This window comes from Camelina sativa, chromosome 17, assembly GCF_030686135.1.
Source record: "Camelina sativa cultivar CO46 ecotype springtype chromosome 17, ASM3068613v1".
NCBI lineage: Eukaryota > Viridiplantae > Streptophyta > Magnoliopsida > Brassicales > Brassicaceae > Camelina > Camelina sativa.
The window spans coordinates 30546889-30559194 of NC_141896.1; the positions used below are offsets into that span (position 1 = coordinate 30546889).

The following is a 12306-nucleotide window of genomic DNA, read 5'->3' on the forward strand; positions in this document are numbered from 1 at the left end:
TGTGGCCCGTGGTGACACTCATGATCAGTCCTCGCTTCGGTCTGATCAAACTGTTTCTATTCTGGGGAAGCCTCGTTCTTGCAATCATTGTGGTCGTACCGGACATGAACAGAAGGATTGCTGGCAACTTGTCGGTTTTCCTGATTGGTGGATGGAACGTAATGCACAAGGTAACAGTGGTGGTCGTGGTTCTTCTGGTTGAGGTAGAGGAGGTCGTGGTTCCATGGTTAATGGAGGAGGAAGAGGACGTGGGCAACCTGTGACTGCTCATGCGACTAGTTCCAATTCCTCTATTTTTCCTTCTTTTACATCCGATCAGTTGAAGGTCTTGACCAGATGATTCAAGAAAAATCAGTCAGCGGTAGTTCCGAAAAATTGTATGGTAAGCTTGAACTTGGTGATATTATTTTGAACACAGGAGCATCTCACCATATGACTGGGAGACTCTCTTTGCTGACCAATGTTGTGTCTGTTCCAACGTGTTCGGTTAGTTTTGCCGATGGTAGCAACACGTTTGCTACAAGTGTGGGTGTTTTGTTTCTTACGGTCAAAGTCTCGTTGACGAATGTTCTTTATGTTCCTTCTTTAAACTGCACTTTAATCTCTGTCTCTCAGATTTTGAAACAAACCAAGTGTTTTGCTACATTCACTGATACAATCTGTTTTCTTCAGGACCGTTTTTCGAAGACTCTGATTGGAAGCGGTGAAGAGCGTAACGGTGTGTACTATCTTACGGATGTGGTTCCAACAACGATACATTCAGCAACGGTTTCTCTTGATAGAGCTTTGTGGCATCGTCGTTTAGGACATCCGAGTTTTTCAGTGCTTTCTTCTCTACATTTGTTCTCTCAGTCTTCTTCCGCTGTTGGTTTTGACTCATGTGATGTTTGCTTTCGTGCTAAACAAACTCGAGAAGTTTTTCCCGAAAGTATTAATAAAACTCAAGAGTGTTTTTCATTAATTCATTGTGATGTTTGGGGTCCATATCGTGTTCCCTCTTCTTGTGGTGCAGTTTACTTCCTTACAATTGTTGATGACTATTCTAGAGCAGTTTGGACTTACTTGTTACTTGAGAAATCCGAAGTGAGACGTGTTCTTACCAATTTCATTATGTATGCTAAGAAACAGTTTGACAAAGCAATAAAGATTGTTCGCAGTGATAATGGTACCGAGTTCATGTGTTTGTCATCTTATTTTCGTGAGACTGGAATTGTTCATCAGACTTCTTGCGTTGGCACTCCACAGCAAAATGGGAGGGTTGAGCTTAAACACAGGCATATACTTAATGTCTCTCGAGCTTTGCTTTTTCAAGCTACATTGCCGATCAAGTTTTGGGGAGAGGCAGTGTTGACAGCTGCGTATTTGATAAATCGGACTCCTTCTTCCATTCATAAAGGACGTACTCCGTATGAACTTCTTTATGGCTGTAAGCCAGACTACTCTCAGCTTCGGGTTTTTGGCTGTGCTTGTTATACTCATCGTGTCACTCGTGACAAGGATAAGTTCGGTGAACGAAGTCGTTTGTGTGTATTTCTTGGTTATCCTTTTGGTAAAAAGGGATGGAAAGTTTATGATATGGAGCGTAACGAGTTTGTTATTTCTCGTGATGTTGTCTTTTGTGAGGATTCGTTTCCTTTCTCCGCTGCACAACCTTCATCTCTGGTCTCTCCATCGACTGTTCCTCTTGATGATGACTGGTTGGTTGTTCCTCCATCCTCTACCGCTTCGCCTCTTGTGGACAGGGGGAGTGCTTCCGTATCATCGCCTGTTATAGACAGGGGGAGTCTTCCTTCTTCAAGTGAGACCTCCTCTGTTTCTCCTCCTGTTGACTCCTCTGTTCCGACTCAAGAAGTTCCTCCGCTAAGTGATGTTGATTCTGGTTCCGTTGGTGTTGACATTTCTGCTTCAGCTCCGCATCGTAAAAGCTCACGACAACCTACTCCGTCCGTTCGTTTGCAGGACTATGTTCTTTACCACATCATTAGTACACCCGTTCACGCTTTTAATGTTGTCACTGCTTCCTCCGAGTCTTCGTCTTCGGTTCAAGGTATGTGTTTCTCTCCACTGTCAGCTTTTATTCCTGATGATAAGTTTTCTGCAGGTCATCGGGTTTATTTGGCTACTATTGTTTCTAATGTGGAGCCAAAGCACTTCAAAGAGGCTGCTCGGTTCAAAGTTTGGACTGATGCTATGACTAAGGAGGTTGATGCTCTTGAAATTCACCGCACTTGGGATGTTGTTGATCTGCCTCCTAACAAAGTTGCGATTGGTTGTCAATGGGTTTACAAAACAAAGTATCATGTGGATGGCTCGTTAGAACGTTATAAGGCTCGCTTGGTGGCTCTTGGTAATAATCAAGTTGAGGGTGAAGACTATCATGACACATTTGCTCCGGTTGTTCGTATGACCACAGTTCGGACTCTTTTGCGTTTGGTGGCTGCAAATCAATGGGAGGTGTATCAGATGGATGTTAATAACGCCTTCCTTCATGGTGATCTTGATGAAGAGGTTTACATGAAGCTTCCTCCGGGTTTTCGTCACACTCATCCTGGTAAAGTATGTCGTCTCCGCAAGTCTCTTTATGGTTTAAAGCAGGCTCCACGTTGTTGGTTTAAGAAGCTGTCTGATTCTTTGCTTCGTTTTGGTTTTATTCAATCCTATGATGACTACTCTCTGTTCTCCTATGCACGTGATGGTGCTGAACTTCATGTCCTAGTATATGTCGATGATCTTGTTATTTGTGGAAATCATATCTCTATGCTTTGTCAGTTTAAGGACTATTTGAGTCGTTGCTTCTCCATGAAGGATTTGGGCAAGCTCAAATATTTTCTGGGCATTGAAGTAAGTCGATCACCGGAGGGTATATTTCTTTCTCAACGGAAATATGCACTGGATATTGTTGCTGACACTGCTTTGGAAGGCTCTCGTTCTGCTTTTACGCCTCTTGAACAGAATCATGGTCTTGCTACGGACGATGGTCCTCTGCTTCTTGATCCTAAGCCATACCGTCGTCTTATTGGTCGTTTATTATATCTTCTCCATACTTGCCCTGAGTTGTGTTACTCGGTGCATGTCCTGGCTCAGTTCATGAAAACTCCGCGTGCGGCTCACTGGGAAGCTGCTTTGCGTGTTGTCAGGTTTCTCAAAGGTATTCCTGCTCTCGGTATTCTTCTCAAGCCTGATAAAGACCTGCAACTGACTGTTTATTGTGATTCGGATTGGTCTTCTTGTCCGCTGACACGACGCTCTCTAAGTGCTTATGTCGTGTTCTTGGGTACTTCTCCTATCTCATGGAAGACTAAGAAGCAGGAAACTGTGTCTCACTCATCTGCTGAGGCCGAGTACAGGGCTATGGCTGTTGCTTTAAAAGAAATTAAGTTGTTGCGTAAGTTGTTAAAAGGATTGGGTGTCGACCTGTCTACTCCTGCTCGTCTATTTTGCGATAGTAAGGCTGCGATTCACATAGCTACTAATCCAGTTTTCCATGAGCGTACTAAGCACATTGAGAATGATTGTCACGCTGTGCGGGACTCTTATCGTGATGGTGTTATTACATTGCAACATGTGCGTACTGATGAGCAACTGGCGGATATTTTCACTAAGGCATTGGGGCGGGGTCAGTTTCACTATATCTTGTCCAAGTTGGGTGTTCTTGACTCTCACACTCCAACGTGAGGGGGAGTATTGCGGATATATCTCTCTAAATTATGATAAGGCTTATGGTTTATTGTGATAAAGGTTATAAGCCTAAGTTTAAGCTCTTTGTGTTTATCTTACTCATTGTATCTTGTATAAATACCCAAGTTGGGACTTTCAATAAAATGAAGTCAGTTCAATACCCAATTCTACACTGTATTAGTTCAAAATAACAATTCACATCACGACAAATCATTTTCCAAAGTCAATGAAAATTACAGAGACTGGAAAAATTAAAAATTTCAGAAACATTCCAAAGAGCTACATCAAACAAAAATGCAAGACATATTCACCAATGTTGAGGGTTTGTAGTTTGCCTTTTAAGAAACCAATAAAAACTCTTTCTTGTTCCAGCCTTAAGTAAAAAGGTTTTGACAAGCAGTATAGTAAAGATCTCCAATAAAAGGTAAGCAGACAACAAACTTTTACCAAATCGATAATCTCTTCAAACTGTACAGAAAATCCAGCACTATCCAAGTTTTGGTGATTAGTTGAGTTGTGAATGAGCTCTGAAACTTTATTCATCCGCATCTGACATCAACAAAACCTAAACTTACTCAAACAAAGCTCAATCGAAAACTATAATCGTTAATAGTTGTGAATTGACCTAAAGAAAGCATTGTGGTTTAGGTTCTTGAGCGAGAGAGACCTAAAGCAAAGAGCATAACTGATATGTATATATTTTACACTCTTTCATCATGCATTTGTTATTCATTTTGTTTTTTAACTTATTGTTTTGCATTGTTTTTAGTCTCTTTTGCATAATATGCATATCTAGGTAGTCTTTGCATTGGTCCTGCATACATCTTGCATATTGGAGTTATTTCAGGTGTTTAGGAGATATCCAGACTGTTGGAACCGAATGGAGGTTGAGACATGCGGCTTGACCAAGCATGCCCGGAATGGACGTCATGTGACTCGACCGACATGCGACTTGAACGCGCTCCCAGGAAAAAGCACCAGTATCCCACTCGATCCATCATGCCTGGAATGGATGTCATCAACGCTCGAGCCGCTCGACAGCCGACGTTCCGAACTCCCTCTCTCGAGCTGACTTCGTCCACCGTTCGAACCGATGTTCCGAACTCCCTCTATCAAGCCGACTTTGTCTCCTGTTCGAGCCTCACCAATCGAGCCAACCGCTGAACTCAATCGAGCCACTCACGCTGCTGCACTCAATCGAGCCAATTTCACTCACGCGCTTGAGCCACCATTCGAGCCACCAGTCGAGGGATTTAGCTTTTGACGTCTTCATCAAAGTTGTAGGGAATTGAGTCATCTTTCCAAAGCCGTTTATTTCAATCCAATCGGAGGTGTGGTTCAAGAGTTATCATTGTTTTAGTGGATGCCTATACACCCAGCTCGAGCCAACACTACTCTGGGTCGAGCCAATACCACTCTGGGTCGAGCCAACACCACTCTGGGTCGAGCCAACACCCCTCCACTCGACCCAGCTCTACCGACGCACTCCCAAGACTGACAACACTCGACTTGGACAACCCGATTCCCGAACCGACACTCTATCTTGTCGTTTTATGTTTTAGGGCTTTCCATGTTGGACTATATATACATTTTGTTAAGTCTTTGCCCAAAAAATCTTTTATCTCGTTTTGTTATTTTCCTTAAGGTTTTACCTAGCCACCTAAAACCGTTCTCAGACTTTGTATTAGGACATCTTTGAGTTTATTGAGTTTTTGCATTTGATTTCTTCTGCAAAGTTGTTCATCTCATTTTTATATATCTTACTATGCTTGATTCAATGTTTCTGAATTCGTATCTTTGATGATGATTTCTGGATCTGAGTAGTGTGATTGTTCTTGAAGATGGGATAGATTAGGTGGAGGATCTTAGGATGTAGGGTGTTTAAGCTTTGTTTGTATGATTCCCTTCTAGACTAGAGTTAGAAATACTTGTTTCTCTCTGATCAATTGGAACTAGGTATTAGGCATTTCCGCACCCAAAAGGTGTTCAAAGAAATGTCTGACCAACTAGTGCCAGAGACTTACGTTCCTAGCCTAAGAGATTATGTTTGTTGACGTGAATGAACTTGTTTTTCATGCCATGCTTGATCATGTTTCTCTAGCGAGAGCTAGATTTGGAAGTGGTTGAGTTTGTGATGTGAGCACGAGACCGGAACCTGACCGAGACGCCCCGGACGCGACCGAGATGCTTGCACCACTCGCGGGACAACGGCCGGCCAACGCACCAGAAATCACTCCGGGAGCAACGACGAGGTCTCTTCCAAGTCCACAAGGCAGAAGATCAACCTGTTCGTGCAAGCATTAGTCCGAAACAGTGACCCGACCGAAGCAGTGCAAGTAGAGACTGTTCGCACGGCCTTCATCCTTACCCAAGGATGAAGGCGACCAAGTCGTTAGAGCAAGGAATCGTACTCTTTTTCTTCACTTCGGGTTTGTCCCATGTGGTTTACCGGAGGAGGTTTTAATGAGGCAAGGAGCTTTAGCGCAAACCCATCCACGTTTCGAAGCCAAAGACGTTTCCCGCGCCAAAGCCGAAGACGTGTTATTTTTACTTAAAGCCATATGTTTTGAACAATTTCTAGAACTCTCTCTTTTGTAACGTTAAGTAGAGTGACGTGTGTGGCTATGTTTAAACCACTTAGAAGAGAAACGTGTTCTCCCACAAAGCGAACACGTCAAGGGCAACATGTGCGGACCATTGCGAGTCCGCGTGTCCCTAGTCTCCTTTAAACCCTTTCTTATTTCTTGTAAAGGCAGACTTGAATGAAAATAAAACTTTTCCAAAGAGAGAATCTTTGTATCTTGTCTTACTCCTCTCCATAGACTAAGTCCGGGACTGATCTATCAAGAAACCCTAGCCGAACTCGAACCGGGTTCGCCGTCGACTAGTCCGACCGTATCGCGGGAAGAGTCAGCCCTCGCGTGTCGTCCTTCAATCCACCATCGCTATCATTTCCTCTAGCCGAACCATCTTTTGGTTCACTAGCCGCTTCGCAACCTCGAAGTCTGTACCGTACTGCTATCGTAGCCGCTCGACCATGACGTGACCAAAGTTTCATCTTTCGAACCGCTCATTTGTTTTCCACCAAACTCCGTTTCCACCGTTTGTTTTCTCCCTAGATTCGATTCACCGCGTCTTGTCCGAGAGAAGTTGCTTCTAGTTTGATCTGCTCGAGAACGCTCGATTCTGTCCGTACCGCGAGACGACCGGGGCTAGCAGCAGTTTGAGTAGCTACTGTCAAGAGATTGGATTAGCTAAGAAGTGATGTTCATTGTTTAGGGATGGTTTGCTTTTGACATGTTAAACACTCTATAGACTAGGATACTCCACCGATATCAATTACTCCCATCCCTAGGACTTCTTTCTTTCTGAATTTTATTGCATTCCTGAGACTGTTTCATTTCTTGCTTTTTAGTTCATGCTTAGACTCGATTCTGTTTTTATTCATTTTCGCTTCTTGTCATGCATTCTCGTTTCTAGTTATGTGACTCATTTCTGTTTTGCATTTTGACCATTCTATGATTGTTTGACAAACACTCTTTTTGAATTGGCTTGACTTGTGATTGCTTGATCGCATTTTGATTGTTAGCAACATCCCATTTGGATTGACACCTTAAGTACTACAATAAATAAGGTTAATTGAACCTACTAGGACACACAAAAATCCTAGTATCAATAACTAAGAGACAAAGAAAACTACTTACCTGCTTTGCTCGTTTTCCCAAGACAAAGAGCATTGCATCTATCACATTACTCTTTCCACTCCCATTGGGTCCAACCACATCACTCGTTTTCAATTCATCTCCAAGGTTAGAAAAAATCACAAAAAATAAATTCAAATTAAAAGTATCCAAAATCAGAATTTCGAAAAACTATACTCAAATTTAAGAAAACGTGATAAAAATCCAAACCCAATCAGATTCAAATTTCTCGAAAAATGAAATTAAGGAAATGTAAAACCCTAACCTTGTGGAAAGGACCGACGCGTTGTTCACTAGCATAAGATTTGAAGTTCTTCATCACAAGCTCTTTAATGTAAAGCCTCGGAGTTCCAGATTTCTTCTGCTGGTTAGGCTCAGACTCGCCGCCGCCGCAAAACTCACCCATTGGCTCATCTTCTTCCATCACCACACCACCACTACTCTCTGATAACGTAAACGCACTTTATTAGAAATGATACGAAAGAACTAATGTTCGTTATAAACAAAGATCCTGTTCCCAACTTACAAAAGTATTGAATCAAGAAACAACTCCAATAAGCTGAGCAAACTCTGATTACAAGAGATCCAGAATAGAGAGAGTGATTACAAAAATCTTATTTAGATAATTTCGCAATGAGGAAGAAGACTGCAACGGCTTCCCCTTATAAAGAAAACTTTGGACTCTTGTGCTCCAGCTCGTATGTGACAGCTCATGTGCGACAGCTCATCGACAACCATGTCAACGTTCCCTTGGCCACAAAAAGTCCTCCCACCAGCTTCTAACACGTGTCCTTCTTTATTCTCCTTTATTCAAATGCAATTCAAATAAAAACTTCGATATCAGAAACCCTGTAACAGAGCTCCCCTGTTTGGAGAACCTTATCCTGAAGGTTCAAAGGAAGGAAAGTGTCGCTACATATCAAACAACTACTCTCAAGTGGCCTCTTCTTCACCTTCATTAGTCCACTTAACCAAGACCATTGTAGCAGACGACCTTGCCTTTTAACCATTTTCCTCTCCAAAATGATCTCAGGTTCCTTTAGTAAAACATCATTAATCAGCATTGGCAACTCAATAGAAGTGTGATTCGGACCCACCAAAACCTTAAGCTATGAAACATGGAACACCGGATGAATTTGAGAACTCGCAGGCAGGGCCAGTTTATATGCCACTGGACCGCAACGATCAACCACCTTATAAGGACCATAATACTTAGGAGCTAGCTTCTTGTTGCCACGGACCACAACTGACTGTTGGCGATAGGGTTGAAGTCTGACAAACACATAGTCTCCTATGTTAAAGCTTCTCTCAGTGCGATGCTGATTTGCAAATACATGCATCCTGTGCTGAGCCCTCAGAAGATGGAACCTTAAAATCAGAATCATACTCTCGCATTCCTGTAATCTTTTAGCCACTACTGCGACTTTAGACTCGCCTGGAAGGTAGGGTAGATGAAAAGGAGAAGACTGACCATAAACAGCTTCGAAAGGAGTCGACTGAGTCGCGGAATGGAAAGTGGTGTTGTACCAATACTCAGCTAGAGGAAGCCACTTACTCCACTTAAACGGCCTGTCACTACACATGCATCGAAGGTATGTCTCCAAGCAACGATTCACCACTTCAGTCTGTCCATCACTTTGTGGATGATAGGCACTAGAAAAATTCAACTCCACCCCTTGCATTGCAAACAACTCTCTCCAAAATGTACTCAGGAATATCTTGTATATGTCACTCACAATGGACTTTGGGCACCCGTGAAGTTTGAAAATGTTGTCCATGAATGCCTGAGCCACTGTCATTGCCGTATATGGGTGTGATAGAGGCACAAAGTGCCCAGCTTTGCTCAACTTGTCGACAACGACCATAATCACGTCCTTCCCAGCTGACTCCGGTAACCCGTCTATAAAATCCATGAATAGGTCAGTCCACAAGGTTTCAAGAATTGGCAACGGTTGCAATGGACCGGGACTCGCCACCGTTTCATACTTACAGCGTTGACAGACATCACAAGCTCAAATGTATGCGTGAATGTCCTTCAACATACCTTTCCAATAGAACATTTCACTCGCTGGAGAGTTGCATCTCTACCCGAATGACCGCTGGTCCCAGAACAATGCAACCACTGAAGGATAGAAGACCACAGTTCTTGTTTTGATGGGACCACTATCTTACTTTTTCGACGCAGAATCCCCTGAACAACCAAGTAATGCTTCTTCGCAGCCTGATCTTTTTTAAGAGCCTCAATGATCTCTTTAACCTCCATATCTTGCTCATATTGATCCTGAATTTCTTTTATTAAGTCACACTCCACCACTGTCATCGCCATATGAAAACCCCAGCCCCCTCAACTCTTGACAGTGCGTCTGCAACCAAATTGTCCTTTCCCGCCTTATATTGTATCTCATAGTCAAATTCCAGAAGCTTTGGTAACCACTTCTGCTGTATAGGTGTGTTCAACCGCTGCTCCAACAGGTACTTAAGGCTCATCTGGTCTGTTTTGATTATGAAATGCTTAGGGAGGAGGTGATGGCGCCATTTTTGAACTGCAAACACCACCGCTAACAGTTCATTCTCATAAATGGACAGAAGTCACTATTTTCCCTTTAAATGGAGGCTAATGTAATCTAATGGATGTCCATCTTGCATAAACACAACTCCTATCCCTTGTGAGCAAGCATCTGTTTCCACCAAAAATGGTCTGTCGAAACGTGGAAGTGCTAATATTGGAGCTTCGCATAAGGCCTTTTTTATCTCCTCGAAAGCTTGTTGAGCTTCTCCTGACCATAAAAACACATCCTTCTTAGTTAATGCTGCTAACCGTCGAGCTATAGTCCCAAAGTTATGCACGAACCGCCTGTAGTAGCCAACTAAACCAAGAAATCCCCTCAATTGTTTCAAGTTCATTGGTACCAGCCACTCTGCGACTGCCACCACTTTGCTCGGATCAGTAGAAACACCACGACCTTCAATATAGTGTCTGAGGTACTCTACCTTGTCAGTGGCAAAGCTACACTTACTCCTTTTTGCATACAATTGATTCTCTTCCATCAGTTGAAAAACAGCTCTCAAATGTTCCGCGTGTTCTTCTTTCGTGGCATTATAGATCAATGTCATCAAAGAATATGAGTACAAACCGCCGCAGAAACTTCCTGAACACCGTAGTAATCAAATTCTAGAATGTTGCAGGGGTGTTGGTTAAGCCAAAAGGCATCACCAATTACTCGTAATGCCCACTATGGGTTTTAAAAGCTGTTTTATGCACATACATAGGGTCCATTCTTACCTGATGATACCCTGCTCTCAAATCGATCTTCGAATATACGCTGGACCCTCCTAACTCGTCCAAGAAAACTTTAATAAGGGGAATAGGGAACCTGTCCTTCACCGTTAACTCGATAAGGCCCCTGTAGTCGACACAAAGCCTCCATGTCCCATCCTTCTTTTTAACCAAGACTACTGGAGACGCATATGGACTGGAGCTACCCTGAATGGTGCCTGCCTCTAACAGTTCGCCTACCATCTTATCAATCTCATTCTTCTGGTGGACCGCATAGCGATAAGGTCTTATATTGACTGGATTTTCCCCCTCTTTTAATGGAATCTTACTATCATGGTTCTCTCTGAAAGGAGGTAGTGTCGTAGGTTCTTTGAAGACCTCCTCAAACTCCTGCAATACTTCTACAATCCCTGAGTCCTCTGCAAGAGCCTGATTCTCACCCGTCACACTGCATAACTGCATCTCCTCCATGTTTCCTTCTTCCGTTGTGTATATCATAGAGATCTGAGCCTCCTGTTCTCTTATCTTTTTCAATTTGTTTGCATTTACTTCTCACACATATCCCGGCTTAATACCATGCAACATCACTCTCTGCTTCCCGTATTTGAAACTCATTTCTAGTTCCTTAAACTCCTAAGATATAACTCCTAAAGTTTGAAGCCACTGGATTCCCAAAACCATGTCACATCCACCCAATTGAATTAACATAAAGTCAGCGGCAAATGTTGTGTTATGAAATGTCCACTGAAAGTTGTAAACTGCACCGTGAACCACCAACTTCCTTCCATCTGCTACTGACACTCGTGTCATTTGTGACGAGTCGATCACACATCCTAGTCTTTCTGCAGAATGAGGGTCCATGAAGTTGTGTGTCGAGCCCGAGTCAATTAGCATAAAGATAATTCTCTTCCCATACAACCCTTTCACCCGCATTGTGTCATACTCTTCCACACCAGACACTGCACTTACTGACACACGAGGTGTGACTTCCATTGTTTCCGAGTTCTCTTCCTCCTCCCTCCACTTCGATAAGAAACAACTGCTTCCTTTTGTGTTTCAGGTAGTGGTCAGGCGTATACTTTTCATCGTAAAAGAAGCATAACCCTTTAGCTTTTCTATCACTCATCTCTGCATTAGACAAAAATTTCTTGGAACCTAACCCATCAACTTTTTCTTCCATCTTCTTCTTCGGATAACCACCAGAGGAGGGTTCTTTCTTCACACCAAGAATACCCTTACCACCAGTGTTACCAGTGGATGATTTAGACGGTGTCCAATTCTGCGGTGTAGGCTTCAGTGGGTGAGCTTTTTTATAGAGTCGACCCAACATCAAGCAATGGTGTACCGATTGCGGCTGGAACATTCGAACATGCATCTGAGTATCCACTCTTAGGCCTGCAAGGTAAGTGCTCACCAAGTTATCCTCAGACATGTTAACCTTTGTTCTAAGCAGCTCAAATTTCTGATGATAATTAACAATACACCATCAGTCTCATGTAACCTCTTAAGCTCAACAATAGGATCTTCTAACACATCATCAAACTTCTCCTTAAGTTTCAACTTATATGCATCCTAATCCCTCAACAAATGGTAATAGAGATTAGATTGTACCAACGCATGATGCCAATGAGCCGCGTGACTGTCAAAGTG

General features: G+C 42.9%; 1 pseudogene; it reads right to left on the reverse strand.

Moving 5' to 3' along the window:
• The window catches only part of LOC104757932 (structural maintenance of chromosomes protein 4-like), a 33876-nt pseudogene extending 26073 nt beyond the window's left edge, over positions 1 to 7803 (reverse strand).
• Between the last annotated feature and the right edge of the window lie 4503 nt (positions 7804 to 12306).